This window comes from Leptonychotes weddellii, chromosome 5, assembly GCF_054177405.1.
Source record: "Leptonychotes weddellii isolate Sample4059 chromosome 5, ASM5417740v2, whole genome shotgun sequence".
NCBI lineage: Eukaryota > Metazoa > Chordata > Mammalia > Carnivora > Phocidae > Leptonychotes > Leptonychotes weddellii.
In genome coordinates, this window is record NC_138373.1 from 99549854 (window position 1) to 99566210 (window position 16357).

Below are 16357 nucleotides of genomic sequence, written 5' to 3' on the forward strand. Positions count from 1 at the left end.
GCTGTATCAGGCTTAACGATGGTTAGTTGTTTGTAGTCATTCTTCATTTCAATCTGGGCTTCTGATGTTTTAAGTTAAAAAAATAGACTCTGTGCTAATTCTCTAGTCATATGAGGAGGCTCATTTCTGATGATTGCTTAATCTTCATCCCCCAAAGAATCTTTCACCGTAAGAAAAAGTCAAAAGGCATTCCACACCAACTTGTCAGAGCATGTCTCCTTTGCTTTACTCCTTTTTTTTTTTTTTTTCTTTTGCTCTTGAAATCTTCTGGCATGAGTGAAGCCTGGAAAGCAGCAGGATTTGAGATGAAAATGTGGTAGTTGTCAACATACCTTCTGTGGATGCATTTCTAGCCTCAAAATGATGTGGAGCTAGAATGCGGTCTGGCTTTCTCACCTTATTTTAGAGTCTCAAGTTCAGACTAAATGGCACCATTTCACATTGTATTGCATCACATTGTGGGAGAATCATTTCCTTTGGGGTAGAACTTCTATCAAACCTAGGAACAGCTTACTGTGCAAGAACAATGGGAGAAGACATTTTGCTAGAACATGAGCAACTGAGCCGCTTGTTTTTAAAAATGTCATTAGGAAATCCCTCTCCTTTTTTTTTTTTTAATCTTAATAGATCAAATTCCTGATAGAAAAGAATTGGAAGTTTTGTTTTTCTTTGTTTTAAATGTAACTCCCACAAGGAGTTACCAAGTGGAATTTATCCTTTGTGTGAGAAGGATAAAGTCACTAGCAGAACAATGAGGGGACAGAGATAGGTCTTGAACACGCTGTCTAGATTATTGAAGCAAAAGAATGTCATTTTCAGCATGATTCAGCAGACCAGCTATATGAACAAGAGGCATATGCCATGGTGGTTAAGAGCACAGACTGGGCTTGAATCTTGACTCTACTGACTGGCTGTGTGACAGCAGGTCAGTTATTTCATCCCTCTGTGCCTCAGTTTTCTTATCTGTAAAATGGGGATAATACCACCACCACTACTCATACCTACTTCAGAGGATTATTACAATAATTAATGAGTTAGTATTTATAAAGTGCTTAGAATGGTACCTTGGCACATATGATGTGTCAGCTGCTATGATCACCACCGAGGTAGGATCTTTTTATTATAAAGACTGAAAGATGGCTTTTCTGTAAATATGCTGGAAGTTCCTTTAGGTCTTGACTTCCTATCTTATGGTTTTAAGTTTATACCAATATTTCTTCTGTTTTACTAAATGGAGGCCCAATTCCACCTGAAAAGCTCAATACTAATCACTATCTAAAAGCCTGAATTGGTAAGTAATATGCTATATTGGGAAAGTAGTTTTCAAGACTTGCTTGATGCTTAAAGCTAACTGATAAATTGGAGAACAAACAGGAATATCCAATAGTTGAAATACAGTATTTTTTGGATCCTGGTAAGTGTGGGTTGTAATTATTATATACACACCAGTTTGTAACTCTCTATGTGTGTGATTATTTGGTCAGTCCTTGGACTTTAAACTCCACAAGGATAGGTACCCAGTTTTGCTTACCATTAAATTTCAGCTACCAGCATCTGATATATAGCAGGCATTCAAAAGTAGTTGTCGAATGAATGAATGTATGCATGGCTTCATAATTAAAAAATGATACTTTGAAAGTCATTGTGTTTATATAATAGACTTTTAAGAAATCCACATGTAGTTACTAGGGTTCTTCATACTGTTCATATTTCTATTAAGAAAATAGAAGGCTGACAGAGAAAGTGAAGTACAGAGAAATTCAGTAATTTAGCAAAGAGGTGGGTTTGAGGATGACCTTCCAGTCTCCTGAGTCCCAGTCTGGGTCTGTCGTCACTAAGATGAAAAGGAGAATCAAGAAATGCCACCTTCTTTCCCTCCTTAATCTTTTCCTTGCTTCTCCCCTGTCATCGTTCCAGGACTTGCATCCTATAGATGCAGAAGGAAGAAAGGAGAAACTCTTGAGACATTTGGTAGTACTCTCCTTCTGGAGGGAAAGTAAACATCAAAGCCCAGAGTTGCTACATACCCATGACGCACAGCCCTGTCTCCCAGGGCCCAGGGCCCAGGTCCTCGTGACGGTTCCTGACATTCTGATAGAGTATGCTGCTGACTCCCAGGCAGGTGTCTCAAACATCAAAGGTTTGGTATCAGCAACGACAATTTAAAATGAATGTGGCATCTTGCTGAAAAATTACCATATAGGCAAATGGATAACTTTTTATTTAGCTCCTGAAAATACTGTACACAGAAAGGCATTCTTAACCATCTGGAAACTATTTTGAGGAAATTAAAGTTTTGGAGCTCAACTATATCAATGATTCCCTCTTGCCTTTATTATTATTATTATTTCCCTGTTGCTTTGCCCTTAAATCAGATCCTAAAACTTGTTTCCTATAAAATAGCTCCCAACAAATTTGTAAGTCAGACTCTTTGCCCTCTCTCCTCTTTGATTTTCAGACATTCTTCTGGTTCTATTCCAAGTTATGTGTACGTCTCGCAGACATAAATGTTCTTTCTTTCTTTCTTTCTTTCTCTCTCTCTTTTTTTTTTGCTACTCTTAGCACATGTGGAGATGATTTAGAATGAGGATTCTTTGGACACCTTCCTTTTTAGAAAATCCAAATCCTATGGAATTAGTGAGAGGTTTTCCTGTCTCCTTAAAGTGTAAACCAGAAGCATAATGAAATAACATTTAAAAAAAATCAAATTAGGCCATTAGAGCAATGCTCTGCCTCCCTGAGATGAGAATTTCATGTTAGACAATTTACAGTCTTCACTATTATGCCATGCACAACTATACCCCATTTGGTTATGTCAGATGGAGTAATTATCTGTTGGACTTGTTTGGCTCTCTTGTTTCAGGTCGGCCTCTGTGCTGGATTAAGGTTCCGCAAAACCATGATTAATTAAATGCTTCAGGAATGAGGACTTGTGTTTCATTTAATTTTTTGGTTAGCTGAAGTTTAACCGGAAAACTCTTGGCTTTAATCTTGGCTTAAAAACCTTCTAAAATCGTTTCATTTTCTTGCATCAAAAGGATAGCACAGTGGACGAGTCTGTCTTTGGTAGTTAAGAACATTATGAGTCCCTTGGGGTCATTTTCTGACTATTAGAAAATGTTACAGATGGAGGGGAAGTTGGGAGGTTGAAATGAATATGGAAACTAGTTAGAAACTGGCATCAAATAGCCAGTTGCCTCTATTTTTAAAAAGTGGTTGATAAACTAGTATTTATTGAGCACCTGCTACTTGCCAGGCCTGAGACTCTCCACTTGAGGAGCCCAATTCTGTGCGAGAAGGGGATATGTTTACAAATAATGACTGCACAATGTAATAAGGACTTAAGAAGGTTTGCAGCGGGTGCTATGGTAGCTCACAGCAGCGAACTACCAATGGCCTGAGGAAGTCAAAGACCTCACTATGGGGAAGACGATGGTCTGGGTCTTGACACATGCATAGGAGCTAAGTGGAGAAGAGGAGGTAGGGCATCCTCCAAGGGAGTAGGCCAAGGGAGCAGACCTTGAATTACACAAAGATGGGAACAAGAGTTATCTGTCCTGGGACATGATGTTTATGCCCGTGTGTCAGGACAGGGAGAGATTGCTGGCAGATGAGTCTGGACAACAGGCGGGGGCAGACTATAAAGGGCCATTTATAGAGTTCAAGTGATATTTTATAAGTAACATTTAACAATGGAGTTAAACAATCTGATTTGTGTTCCAGAAAGATTACTCTGGCAATGGTGAGAAAGATGCATTAGAAGGAGGAAGAGACCATCTTGATGAACTAGTCAGTATTTCAAAAAATCATTTACTGTTTTAGTGTTTTATGGACCTGAATTATAGTTTGAAACATTATTTTGCTTTTAAGTAGGAACACCTTTCTGTTTTCTTCTCTCATGCAGGTTCCGTATTATTATTATCTTAACTTTGAATATTGGGAAACTGAGGCACAATGGCCATGTCACTTCCCCAAGGTTCTGAATGGAATCCATTGAGAAATTGACTCAATGCCAGGTCTCAAAATTTCTTCCAGCAATTGCTAGACCACACTCCCCACTATTACAGCATATTTATGATATAATTAACTTTCGGAAAGCCATATGGCTTTTGTTACAAAGACTAAAGGAATGTGGTTTTCATAACGAATGGCATATGGCCTCCAATAGCTCTTTGCTTGCATGTTTTAACAAAATGAACATGTATATAAATTAGATGCCTCAGGTCAGTTAGCAAACTGAGGTTGATTTTCTTCTGCTCTCCCTAATTACAGCTGCATTTCTGACAAATATCAAGGAGGGTTTTGGCAGCCTGTGGGTGTAAACATACATAGCGTGGGTCAGATAATCCTTTTCTCCTATGGTGTTGTCCCTTTAAAGAGTCAGTATTTGTCTTATATTCACAGAGAAGTGTGCTGCTCGCAGAAATGGGGGCATTTCTGATGAAGCTGCCTGCTTTCTGAATGGGGCGAGGACGCTAGTTGATTTAAATGATACAATAGACAGAAGGAACAACCAAGTAAGAACCACTGAGCTGAAAGCTGGCATTTACCTTTGGCCATTTAAGTGTTGTGGGGCTGATAGATAACATGATAGATGCTCACATGCTGAACTAATTTAAAGCAGTTAATCGTGAGGGCTCACACTTAATCTCTCAGTTGTTTAGAAGCCTTTCTATTTTAAGTAACATGCCTTAAAGTTCTGCTCTCTTAGTTCACACTGTGTCTCATCTTATTGTTGATTTAGCAGGTTTTCTGGTACAGTCTGAGAATGAGCTCCTTGCAACTTTCACATTATCATATTACAATATTCACCACTGATTATTTGTACTCAAGGTCAATGACATTATCTCATTGGAATTCCCTGGACTCTGAATTCATAAGATAGTCCAAAATGCTCTTGTCTGTAATGGAAAAATACAGCACAATTACTGTAAGTCAGTTGGTTCATAAAGGATCTGCATTTTAAATGTAGCTACTCATCATATTGGCAAATCGCTTGCTTTTTTTTTTTAAATGTGCATGTTTATGTTATAGTAATAATACAATTTTTTGTTAATTAAGTGAATGTATATCGATCATAAAAGGAAATTTAAAATATAAGCGTTTCTTAAGTAACTGAAGCAAATAAGTAAAAATACATTTTAATTAATATTAAAATATTTAAACCCTTCTGTACAAAAGCTTAATTTCCTAAGAGCAAAACCCACATAGTTTAGGATAATTTTTTCATGAAGGATAAACCAAATGTCTTAAATAGAAATTAAACTTATGTCTCTCTTTTTCCCATCTAAAATGATTCCTTCAAATCCTGTTCATACAAAAGGAAAGTGTTTGCAAACTTGTGTTTTAATTCCTCTTATATTTACTATAATCTGTATTCCTTTTTTGGACAAGTCATAGCTTCTCCTTTTATAAAATAATATCTTCCATTATGTTATAATTACAAACTGTGGATTCATAGGATCAATGAGTCATAGGGTTGCATAGAATAAGTCTTCAACAATCATCTCTGCCTCCGGGGCATCTCTACACCATGAATTGAATAACAAGGTGAGTAAGAGCCAGAAATATGGCTTTGGCTAGATGAATAAAAAAGGTAATCCTGGGAACTCTTTTACTCTTTAGCAAAAATATTTCTTCCTTCCTTCCTTCCTTTTTTTTTTTTTTTCAAAGTGTACTCAGCCCAAACTGATATTATTAGATTAATAAGTCCACCAAATACCTTGTGTGTGAAAGTGTGGAATCATTTAGACTTACTTCATATCTGAGAATTGAATACTAGGATCTGTAAGATTCCAGATAGTGGTGTTTGAGAATGAAAGGTTCTGCCCCTATCTATTTAACCATCATTTATTACAGGACTACAAACTATAAAAAAACAGTATGAAGGCACAAGATTTGGAAACAAATTGTTGCTACATAATCTATAGGAAGCTGAGAAACAATTTGGAAGAGAAAGTAATTAGGGGAACATTTATGTACTAACAAAAGTCAGTTAGAAGTTGGAAGAAAATGTTATTTTCTTAACTGTCATGATTCACTCATGTTAAGTCCACTCTCATCTTGCTTAGAGGCTTTGTGGCAGTTGGAGATAGTTGTATTAGAGAACGTGCTTCAAGATCCTGAGCCAGTGTGGCTTTCTGTGTGGAGAAGCTCAAGACTGAACAAACATGGACACAAAACGAGAGACCTGGCATCTCTTTTGCTTACACCCATGGTGCTGGCGACACGGGCAAGTGTCATAGTGCCAGGAAGCTCCATAGCCACCAATGAGATCAGGCGTGGCCTGATAAACAGTACAAGAGAGCCCATTTGGGCACAGCCCTGAAGGCCAACCCTTTTGGAGGCACTTCCTTTGCAAAGGGAATTGTGCTGGGAAAAGAAGGGCTTGAAGCCCAACAGCCAAATTCTGCCCTCAGGAAGTATATCAGGGTCTAGCTGATCAAAAATGGTGAAAGAAAAAAATCACAGCCTTTGTACCCAATGATGGTTGTTTGAATTTTATTGAGGAAAATGATTAAGTTCTGGTTGCTGGATTTGGTCAAAAAGGTCATGCTGTCAGTGACATTCTTGGAGTTCACTTTAAGGTTGTTAAAGTAGCCAATGTGTCTCTTTTGACCTTATATAAAGACAAGAAGGAAAGACCAACATCATTAAGTTTTGATGGTGAAGATGTGACAGTAATAAATTTTCATATGCCTACCCCCCCAAATGAGAGACCTGGCTCATTAGAATTACTTTGAATACCTGCGTTAATTTGAATTTTATATTCTAAAAATGTTATGATAGGCAAAGACGGAAACCACTTGTTTCTCCAGATTTTCAAATCCTGTGCCAAATTATGTCAACAAACAAATGTGGTTATAATACAAATGGGGGAAATGGCAAGACCAACCACAGCTGCCTTCAAAGGAAAATGGACCTTGTCCCTTGAAGATTTGTTTTGTTCTGCTGAGGACCATATTGGGTCTGAATATTTTCAGGTGGTCTTAGTATGAATTTTTTGAAGGTTGAGCATGCAGAGAGCCGAGCTGGGGTTGGGAAGATAGAGGAAAGGCGGGCGTGGGGGGGCGGGGGGGCCGGGTAGAGAGTAGCCAGGGAAGGAGTTGTGACTCTGGAGAGCCACAGAGGATAAAGGTGGTGAGTGGAAATTCCCGGGTATTGGGGTGATTGAAGGATTTGTAAGAGCAAGAACGTTTAATATTTGATGAGATTGTTTCTATTTCTGCAGTTGTAAACTATCCCAACTCCTCAGCCTTTAGTAAAATCTGCCATAAGCATTCATGCTTTGTGGACTTCCTTTTGTTTTTGGATTGAAAGTAACAGGAAAGACCTCCTTCCATGTAGGGTAGAATAGGGTGAGCACAAACAAGAAGAACCATAACAAGAACAAATTAGGTAGAAGCAGGCATTCAGAGGCAAAGCAGCCTTGCACACATACCAGCAACACCTTCCTTCATCCCCCCAAATGTGTAGAACTTTTGGAAAGGACTTTGGTCTTCTACAGCCCAGGGGATGTTTGAATCAAGGAGGAAGTAGATTCCAGCTGATATTTGGGTTACATTAATACAGTCTGAAATTATAATAATTTATTAAGGGAGGAAGTAGAAGTGGAAAATTTTGATCTCTTGGGCTTCACTTTCTATCATAGTCTTACTTATTTGTAGCACATGATGCTGTTGGCATTTTCTTCTACAAACGTACCAGGCATTTAGCATTGATTTTGATTTTTTAAGTCAAGTTTGAGCTAGTCAGTTATGCATCTGGTAAACCAAAAGATATTGCTGAAATCTGTGGCAACCATTTTGAAACTATTTTCTGCACTTGCATTTATTGGAAGTGTAATTATAGGTTGCCTTGCTTTGTAGCATTCCCCATGGCATTCAGGGGAATTTGTTTGTATGTGGAAACCTTTATAGGAAATAGTGTTGTTGTATGAGGCTTGAAGACTTGTATCTACATGTTTGAAGATGCCCACATTTTTTTTGGCTTATCATCACTTGTAAATAATGGCCATGGGGTATAGTGAAAAACTATCAATGACCCACTGCTTGAACTTCCCTTTTAAAAAGGGCAAATATCACATCTGTCTAACATGAAGATGAATCTAAAGTTTAACTTGTTTAACGTAAGTTAAAGTTGTTGTCTACAGACCTCCATTATGCTGCATTGTTAGAGGCAAAATTGTCGATAATTGGAAGAGAGAGAGAGAGAGAGATGGGCAGATGAAGAAAAGCAGAGATGTTTTAAGATATGGCATGGGTAGCATGCCTAATTCCTTTGTTGGGGAAGGTCTCTCATACTGTTTTTAACAGATATGCCTTGCTCTGCCATATCTTGATGGTCAAAGAGGGTCTTCAAGGAAAATTTATGTGATGGAGCAACTCCTATATGGTATAGCTCAGTATTCGAGAAACTTCCAGAAAACACTGAAGTGTACAAGCAGAACAAGTACCTTGACTGCTTATCTACATTTAGCCATAGCTATGCTATTCTAATGGTTATGGGAAAGGATGAGGGCCAAGTTCTTGTCTCACTTTGAATCTAGTCAAATCCTTACATGCTATGAAGCTTCAGGGCAAAGTTTAATTTTCCCAAGACTCATAGAACCTACTGTTTAGTGATACAAAATTATGTTTCTGCTTAAAAAAAGAGGACACAGTTGAACTGATTTCATGAAAGTCTAAAATGGAAGCCAAATATTAGGGGATTTTAATCCAAACAAAATATAACTCATAAAAACCTGAAGATTGTTATTAAATTTGGAAACTCCATCTCCCATTGCTTTTCGTTTTCTTTCTCTTCTTTTTTTTTTTTTAAGATTTTTATTTTATTTATTTGTCAGAGAGAGAGTGAGAAAGCACAAGCAGGGGGAGTGGCAGGCAGAGGGAGAAGCAGGCAGAGGGAGAAACTGGGAGAGGGAGAAGCAGGCTCCCCGTTGAGCAAGGAGCCCGATCCCAGGACCCTGGGATCATGACCTGAGCCAAAGTAGATGCTTAACTGACTGAGCCACCCAGGCATCCCTCCCATTGCTTTTCAAGGTAAGTCTAGGATTGTTTAGACCACATAAAGTCACCTTGTTCCAGAGTTTGGAGACCACCTCATTGTGTGACTTCTAAGATCCTAAGTATGTTCTCAAAATTCTGTTCCCATCTCATGTTCTCCAACTTTCATTAATAGAGGTGTGTATCTGTGTGTGTGTGTGCTATTTTATTCTTGCCCTTACTGAATTTCATCTTTCTAAATTGGGCCTATTTCCCATCAGCATTTGGGAGCATTCTCATTTCTGCCAGCTTATTATTTATTCCTCCCAGACTGTCAACATTCACAAAATAGCAAGTGTACCCTGTACAAATGTAATCCTTTGTGATGGTGATGAAAGTGCAATAAGCAAATCATATAGCATGGCACTGGTGCCTGCCCTCTAGGCTGATATGGGTCTGTTAATCATCACTCTGTGGGCACAGTTGTTTAACCAGTTTAGAAATTATTTATTCAAGAAATATTTATTGAGAGTTCCCTCTGAGCCATGTTTCATGCTGCGTGGTGGAAACGATGAATGATCCTGTTCCTGACCTTCAAGCACCTCAACAGGATAAAAGGCATGGGAATGAAGAGCTGGTATGAAGTGTGATAATGCCAGAGATATACATTAGGCAAAGGACTAAAATCCTGCCTGGCACTTTCTGAAAGAATAAACTGAAGAGTAAATTGGTGCAGCCACTGTGGAAAACAGTATGGAGGTTCCTCAAAAAATTGAAAATAGAAATACCATATGATCCAGTAATTCTACTACTAGGTATTGACCCCCCAAAATGAAAATACTAATTGGAAAAGATATATGCACCCCTATGTTTACTGCAGCATTATTTACAATAGTCAAGGTATGGAAGCAGCCTAAGTGCCCATTGATAGGTGAATGGATAAAGATGTAGTATAGATATATACACACATACGTGCAATGGAATAATATATGTTATTGCAAATGAAATATATATAAAATGGAATATTATACAGCCATATAAAAGAAAGGATGGGATATTGCCCTTTGTGGACATGGATGGACCTAGGGGGTATAATGCTACATGAGATAAGTCAGACTGGAAAGAAAAATACCATATGTTTTCACTCATATGTGGAATATAAAAAATGAAATAAATGAATAAACAAACAAAAACCAGAATTGGACCTATAAATACAGAGAACAAACTGATGGTTGGCAAAGGGAAGGGGGATGATGGGCAAAATGGGGGAAGGGGAGAGGGAGATATAGGCTTCTAGGTATGGAATGAATAAGTCATGGGAATAAAAGGTACAGCATAGGGAAATTAGTCAATGATATTGTAATAGTGTTGGATGGTGACAGATGGTAATGATGTTCGTGGTGAGCATAACATAACATATAGAGATATTGTTTCACTATGCTGTACACCTGAAACTAATGTAACACTGTGTGTCACCTATATTCCAATAAAAAAATTTTAAAAAGAATAAACTGGGGAGAGTAAGAAATTTTTGTATTTGTTCAAAATGTATTTAATTTGTTCTGTAAATTTTAGAAACATTTCATCAAATTACCATGGGAATCCTGTCAGAATGTTGACTATAATTGCATTGATGCTTTAACTTTATAAATTCAATATTCTTATCTAAAACCATGACATATCTCTCACTTAATTCCCATATATTTTTAAAAAGATGATTTGTAAGTATTTTGTTTTTTGTTGTTCTTGAGAATAGGAGTCTTTTCATACTTTATAAATGTGTGTGTGTGTGTGTGTGTGTGTTACCAAGAAAGCTATGGGTCTTGATTCATTGTTTATACTAGTTTTTCAGTTGCCTCAATGGAGTTTTCTAAATCAAAGTCATTAAGTGTGGATAATGATAATTTAATCCCTTTTAAAGAATGTCCTATTTGTGAATTTCATCATACTTTCTTTTTGAATATTGTAATGTAAAACACTTGACATTAGTCACATTCCCTTGCATTTCCAACACCCACAGTCCAGCTTCCCAGGATACCAGCAGACTTACATTTCAGCAGGAAGTAGATACAGGCAGTTTTGTATCTACTCACATCCTATGGAAATACAACTTTCTCCTTTTCCAAGATGCGCTCACTGCTTAGTGATATCATGGATGTTGTTGCCATCTTACTTTTTCCTTAAAATATATATATATAGTACACATAATTGGAAAATGGAAAAATTATTGAAACTAAGAATAGAAATAAGAGTGAGAAAATATGGAGTATAAAAATATGGAGGAACTCTTTCATGAGACCAGTTTATGACAGAGGTGATGTAATTCACAAATGCTTCATATGGATGTTAGCAGAGTTATGTAATCTTGATCGACTGATATTACCCGTAGTTTGGTCCTATTATACATTCTTTCCATCCATGCCCCTATTTCCTGAAATAGGACTCATTGTAAAGACAGTAGCAGGCATCCTTATTTTAGTTTTTCAAACATGGGAGGCATATGTACATATTTACATTAGAAAGGTCACACTGGTGACATGGTGAAGGACGAATAGAGGAAGACCAAACTGACAACAGAGTCTAGTTAGGGACTGAAGTAATATTAGAAAATATGAAGAAGTGGGGTAGATCTACGAGGTGTGAGGAGGTAGGATCAGTTTTTCATGATGAGTTAGACGCAGGGTGGAGTAGAGGAGAAATTGGATCCCAGACATTTGACTGGGGGATGCAGAGAGCTGTGATACTAATATTTGGAACAGAAGAGGAGAAGCAGGTATGGGAGAGGAGACAGCGGGTTCAGTTGTGCCTCCTTTGGGTTTGAGATGCCTTTGTGACCTCGGGTAGAAATAGCAGCTAACTGAACTTTTGTAACCATTAAACAATATCCCCATTTTCCCTTCCCCCATCCCCTGGCAGCCATGAATATGACTACACTAGGCACCTCATATAAGTGGAATCATGCAATATGTGGCATTTTCTGTCTGGCTTATTTCACTGGGCATAATGTCTTCAAGGCTTATCCATGTTCTAGCATACTGAAGAATCCCCTTGCTTTTAAAGGCTGAATAATATTCTATTATACGTATGTGCCACATTTTGTTTATCCATTCATCTGTCAGTGGGCACTTGGATTGCTTCCACTTTCTGATATTGTGAATAATGCTACTATAAACATGGGTGTACAAATATCTGTTCCGGTCGGCTTTCAGTTCTTTTCGTTCTATACCTAGAAGTAGAATTGTTGGATTATATAGCAATTCTATGTTTAATTTCCTGAGGAACCACCATGCTGTTTTCCACAGCAACGGTACCATTTTACATTCCCACGAGCAATGCATAAGTGTCCAATGTCTTCACATTCTCGCGGACACTTGTTATTGTTATTTATTTATTTATTTATTTGTTTAATAGCCATCCTAAGGGGTGTGAAGTGGTATCTCATTGTGATTTGGGTTTGCGTTTCCCCAGTGATTAGTGATGTCAAGCATCTTGTCATGTGCTTATTGGTCACTTGAATATCCTCTTTGAGAAATGTCTACCCGATTTCTTGGCCCACTTTTTAATCAGGTGGTTTGGGTTTTGTTGTTGTTGTTGTTGTTGTTACTGAGTAGTAGAGAAGATTTATAAGCCCTAAGGAGAGGGGTCAGATTCTGATCATTTACATAATTCTGATTTCCATTATTTGCAACAAACCACCTATTCCTTTAGAAAACAGCATATGAAACATTGAATTAAAATGCAATTAAGTGGAACTCATTGTAGGTACGTTTGGCAGAGATCTAATATCTCTGGCTATCTCTGCCTAGCCCGATGCTTGAGATAATTTTTACACAAAGGGAATCAGTGTGTGTTTCTGTTTTGTCCACATTCACAACTATTTTTGAACTCAGTCAGAAGTTCTAAGAACTACTGCAGACTCTTGTCTTGCCTACGAAAATACCAGATAAATAGGTACAAATGACAGTGTTTTTCCATTTTCGGGATATATTTGGCATTAAAGTCAAGACAAAAGAAGACACAGACTTTAGCCTGTGGTTTGAGTCCCCCAACCCTTGGGAAGGTTTTGTTTCTACCCACTGACTCACAAAGGTACCATTGCTCGATGCACATCTGAATCTGTTTGTAATTTGAGAATAGAGGTGAAAAAGAATGTTGTTTTTCTATTTTGTGACATTTTTGTGGTCGCATAGATATTTTTATTAAATCCAGCCATGAAATCTCCCTTTTCTGTAGAGATAGCACATGAGGAATTATTTTAAGAGTACACTACTTAACTAACTACCCTTATGTGCTCTGAATAAACCTGCACTCAATTGTTTGTAATTGGTTTAGCTGGCTGATTTGTGGGCAATGAATTTTAATAGATTTCTATGATATTCAGCTATTTCTACATCAACAAAGGGAACCATATTACTTTAAGATGCCCCAGAGTCTAAAGTAGTGTTTATAGAGGCACTCAGTAAAATGTTGCTTTGTAAATGTCCTAAAATCATTTTCATATGTTATCATTTATTTATTCCCAAGCAGATTGTAAGCAACTCAGAGGAGCTCTTTTTAATCCCATTTTATTGCATAATATAATGGTCTTTGTACAGTGCTAGCTAAATAAATGTTGCTGACTGATTGATCTGGCACTCAATGGAACTTTTTTATTGGCTATTCAAAAGTTGTTTTAAATTTTGGGTGGAAGGAAAAGAGACTTTAAAATTTATAGTATTTCTGCTGGATAACTAGTTTTAATACATTCTGAGGATTTCAAATATAATGGGTGAGTAGACCCATGTGTTCTACGTTTGTAAGCATTCAAAATTGCTCTTTGGCCATGTCCTATCCAGTTTCATTTACCATAATATTAATGAACCAACATTCATCAGCATGTGGCAGGATGATTATATTTTTAAAATCTACTTGCTCCTCCTAGGGGTGTCCACAATGGTGTGCCCGCCATGGCACTTGTTTAGAGTGAGGAAAATCTTAGCATAAGGTTGGGAGATCACTTTTCTCATACCTTGTAAATTGGAGAGAACCTGCTGTTTCCATACCACCAAAGTGAAATATATATTTTTAATTCTCTGGACACTACAATTTCCAATATGGTAGCCACAGGTGACCGCATAGGACTCAAAACGTGGCTAATCCAAATTGAGATACGCTACAAGTGTAAAATACACAGTGGATTTCAAAGACAGTACCAAAAAGGGGAAATATCTTAATTTTTAAAATATCAATTCCAGATTGAAAATGACATTATTTTGCATATATTGGGTTAAATAAAATATATTATTGAGTCAATCTCTCGCTTGTTTTCCCTTTGTCTTAACGTAGCTGTTAGAAAATTTAAAATTCCGTGCGTGGCTCAGATTAAACTTCTGTTGGGCAGTTACGGCTCTAGAACAGGGTTGCTCAACTCCATAGGTGTGGATGTTTTGGGTCAGATAAATTTTTTTGTGAGGGGCTGTCCTGTGCATTGTAGGGTGTTTAGCAGCATCTCTGGCCTCTACTCACTAGATGCCAGTAAATTCCACTCTCCTCAACTATGACAACCGTAAGTGTTTCCAGATATTTTGCCAAATACCCCCTGGGGGGCAAAATCCATCCTGGTTGAGAACCCTCCTTGAGAATGTAAAATAGCAATCATAGAGGCATCCTCTAGAATGTTGCTTTGGACATGTTCTAAGGTTCTTTTGTAGGTTTAAAGATTAATTGACCCCACAATTTATGGGACCCATTTTTAACCTCACTTTGGTGCATCATATATAATGTTCTGTGTGAGGTGGGAAGTCAGTAATTGATCTTTATTTTTTTTCAACTTTTTCAGTCCTGATTTCACCACCCCCTGTTTTTCTAGGCAGTTAGTTCACAGAGTAGAAGGGGTTGTTGGTCACACAGTAAGCTTTTCAAATCTTGGCATGTAGCGACCGCTGTCAACAGTATTGTTTTCATATTCCTGAGCAGTGCTGTGAGCCTATCAGTCAGATCAGACTTACTGCAGGGACAAAGTCTGCATAACCGTCAGTATACGAACTGTCTGGGGGAAGTGGTGAAGAACAGCCAGGACCCCTGAAAGAGCCTAAGGGTACTATAATAGACGCTCGCTAATTTTAGAAGAGATTTTCATTTTGGTCACAGCTGTTGGCATTCCAAGTGGTTCTTGTTCTGTCTGTTGAACGAGGAGGCTGTGTTAGAGGTCTGGTTCAGTCTGAGGATTTGGTGACATCATTTCGAGAATTACTAGGCTGTCCGTGAATATTATTTCATGTATAGCGAATAACTATTTAACAGTGGTTTATAAGGATAGGAATGGGATTCTAAGAGCTGACTGGGGGTTGGTTCTTAGAAAAAAGTGCCCACTAAGGAGAGCGTTTTCTTAAGTTGAAGTGGGGAGATTGTTTTGCTATATCTCTCTTTCCTTTCCTCCTCATCTTTCAAGCGTTTGAGGAACTTGCTAACAATTTATATAGTTACAGTGATGGCATTGTCTTTTGAATACCCTAGTTGTGATAGTAGTTGTAACTTAAGAAAGCCCCTCCATCCACTGCCACGAACTTTGTAGATCTCACATGACTTTTTGGTCTTTTTTGCAGGGGCCCTAGCAATTCTGTCTCCCATTCGATAGTGGGTCAGTTTCTGGCTCCTACTGTGGCTTATCTCCAGATATGCTGAGAAGCCACTCTGAATGAAGACTGTGATCATGGCCTATTTATTTATCATTGTCAAATCCATGGGTAACCCTGGTTGAACTCAGTTAAATTTAGCCCACATTTTAAAAGAGGAATTTTCTATTTCCTGAAAGGCCAGATTCCTTGGCTCCTAGACCTTTCTTCTAAAATATGTGCTAGTTTCCTTTCTGTTCTTTTGCAAGCTGGATTTCTTGGACCAATATTCATTACCAGGGCTTTAAGCATGGCTATTTCACTATTGACCCTTGATGTATACTTTGTTACCTTGTGGAGAAAAATGCTTAGGAGAAACTCTACCCAGAACACAATCTTTTTGAATTAGAATCTAGAGGTTGGAGAGTTTCAAATCAGGTCACACTTAGCAGTTAGTTCTTCTTTTGATTATGATCTTAAATTATTAGTGTACCTATTTCTGCCAATAGACCGTGAGTGCAGTAAGTGAAGGAACTATGTCTTCAAAGAGTATAGCATACTCAAAAACGTTTGCAATCAACACCTCAACGTATCAGAAGGCAGTAAGTTTTTCATGGTATTGGAAAAGGAGGGAAACCAGATACATCGTGGATTCAAAATATTTCACTTCCTAGACTTGTTGATAATAAATCATGCTGCCGTCACCCAGAGCTAGCTTTTAACAAATATGGAAAACAAAATGGCAAGCCCTGTCCACTTGCCCTGTTAAAAGTAGTCTAA

The 16357-nt window shown here is 37.8% G+C and overlaps 1 long non-coding RNA gene and 1 pseudogene across 1 annotated transcript; one reads left to right on the forward strand and one right to left on the reverse strand.

Moving 5' to 3' along the window:
* Positions 1 to 1734: 1734 nt before the first annotated feature.
* LOC145721429 (uncharacterized) lies at positions 1735 to 6187 on the reverse strand. The gene is made up of 3 exons (XR_014145104.1): positions 6042 to 6187; positions 2028 to 2184; positions 1735 to 1927 (listed from the first exon to the last, which is right to left on the reverse strand). It is a non-coding gene; the product is annotated as an uncharacterized LOC145721429 (long non-coding RNA).
* A 14-nt stretch (positions 6188 to 6201) lies between these two features.
* On the forward strand, positions 6202 to 6743 carry LOC102734823 (small ribosomal subunit protein uS12 pseudogene; annotated as a pseudogene).
* Positions 6744 to 16357: the final 9614 nt, after the last annotated feature.